Here is a 2,460-nt window from a genome sequence, read left to right on the forward strand (position 1 = left end):
AATATATCATGCCACTCCCTTCTGGTTTGTAGAGTTTCTGCTGAGAAATCAGCTGTTAACCTTATGGGAGATCCCTTGTATGTTATTTGTCATTTTTCCCTTGTTGCCTTCAATAATTTTTCTTTGTCTTTAATTTTTGTCCCTATAATGTGAATGTTGTTGCATTTAATGTTATCCCAGAGGTCTCTTAGGCTGTCTTCATTTCTTTTCATTCTTTTTTCTTTATTCTGTTCCACAGCAGTGAATTCTACTTTTCTGTCTTCCAGGTCACTTACCTGTTCTTCTGCCTCAGTTATTCTGCTATTGATTCCTTCTAGTGTATTTTTCATTTCAGTTATTGTATTGTTCATCTCTGTTTGTTCTTTAATTCTTCTATGTCTTTGTTAAGCATTTCTTGCATCTTCTCGATCTTTGCCTCCATTCTTTTTCCAGGTCTTGGATCATCTTCACTATCATTATTCTGAATTCTTTTTCTGGAAGGTTGCCTATCTCCACCTGATTTAGTTGTTTCTCTGGGGTTTTATCTTGTTCCTTCATCTGGTACAAAGTCCTCTTCCTTTTCATTTTGTCTGTCTTTCTGTGAATGTGGTTTTCCTTCCACAGGCTGCACAATTGTAGTTCTTCTTGCTTCTGCTGTCTGCCCTCTGGTGGATGAGCCTATCTTAGAGGCTTGTGCAACATTCCTGATGGGAGGGACTGGTGGTGGGTAGAGCTGGGTGTTGCTTTGGTGGGCAGAGCTCAATAAGACTTTAATCCACTTGTCTGCTGATGCATGGGGCTGAGTTCCCTCTCTGTTGGTTGTTTGGCCTGAGGCGACCCAGCACTGGAGCCTACCTGGTTCTTTGGTGGGGCTAATGGCGGACTCTAGGAGGGCTCACGCCAAGGAGGACTTCCCAGAACTTCTCCCAGTGTCATTGTCCTCACGGTGAGCCACATCCAATCCCCACCTTGGCAGAAGACCCTCTAAAACTAGCAGGTAGGTCTGCTCAGTCTCCTATGGCATCACTGCTCCTTCCCTTGGGTCCTGATGTGCACAGTATTGTGTGCCCTGCAAGAGTGGAGTCTCTGTTGTGACTCTACAGCTCTGAGTGCAGTTGAGACTCTGAGTGGAGTCTCACAGACTCTGGGTCCTGTGAAGTTTCGATGCTTTGTGGGTATGGAAATCCTATAGGAGACGGTCCTCAGCAGGTGAAGCTAATGGTGTCAGTGGAGGTGGTGAAGCCAATGATCTGCACTGCAGACTAAAGGTGCCGATGTACATACAGGGCAAAACCATCTCATGTGAATATAGTTCAGGCACGTTTAACATAAATACAGTCATTTTAATGCCTAACATCTTCTATGTTGTGCCTCCCCTCAGGGACCTCCTCAGTTCCTGAGGCTCCTGTAACTCATGTACAGGGGAATGGAGAGTGGGCTCTGTCCAGTCTGAGCCCTGAGTTACCCTGTGTGTAACTTAGGATACTTTGTGTTTCTGTGGTGCCTGTTGTAACATCATCGCTTTCATTTCTAATTTATTTGGGACCTCTCTTTTTTAAAAAAAACATACTACTATTGTCTTATATTCTTTACAGAAGATTAATAAATGTTTGATCTACTACTCTTACTCTACATATACTTTTTGCAGTGAGATTTTTACTTTTGTTTGTTTTCTTGTTACTATCAATAATTAGTGAGACTTCTTTTAAGGTTAAGTAAATACCTTCAACATTGCGTATAAGGCCGGTTTATTAGTGATGAATACTTTTATTTAGCTTTTGCTAGTCTGGGAAACTCTTGATCTCTCCTTCAATTCTTTTTTTTCCATAAATTTATTTATTTATTTATTTTTGGCTGCGTTAGTTCTTCATTGCAGTGCGTGGGCTTTTCTCTAGTTGTGGCAAGTGGAGGCTACTCTTTGTTGTGGTGCACGGGCTTCTCATTGCAGTGGCTCTTCTTGTTGCAGAATATGGACTCTAGGTGCTCAGGCTTCAGTAGTTGTGGCTTTCAGGCTCAGTAGTTGTGGTTCATGGGCTCTAGAGCACAGGCTCAGTAGTTGTGGCACACAGGCTTAGTTGCTCTGTGGCATGTGGGATCTTCCTGGATCAGGGATTGAACCCATGTCCCCTGCATTGGCAGGCAGATTTTCAACCACTGTGCCATCAGGGAAGCCCTCTCCTTCCATTCTGAATCATAATCTTGCTGGTAGAATATTCCTGTTGCAGACTTTTTCTTTTTAGCCCATTGAATATACCCTATCATTCCTTCCTAGTCTGCAAATTCTGCTGAGAAGTCATCTGGCAGCCTTATGGGAATATCTTGAACATAACTAGACCTTTTTTTTTTTTTTTGCGGTACGCGGGCCTCTCACTGCTGAGGCCTCTCCCATTGCAGAGCACAGGCTCTAGACGTGCAGACTCAGCAGCCATGGCTCAGGGGCCCAGCCGCTCCGCGGCATGTGGAATCCTCCCAGACCAGGGC

The sequence above is a fragment of the Physeter macrocephalus genome, chromosome 7, assembly GCF_002837175.3.
Source record: "Physeter macrocephalus isolate SW-GA chromosome 7, ASM283717v5, whole genome shotgun sequence".
In the NCBI taxonomy this organism is placed as follows: Eukaryota; Metazoa; Chordata; class Mammalia; order Artiodactyla; family Physeteridae; genus Physeter; species Physeter macrocephalus.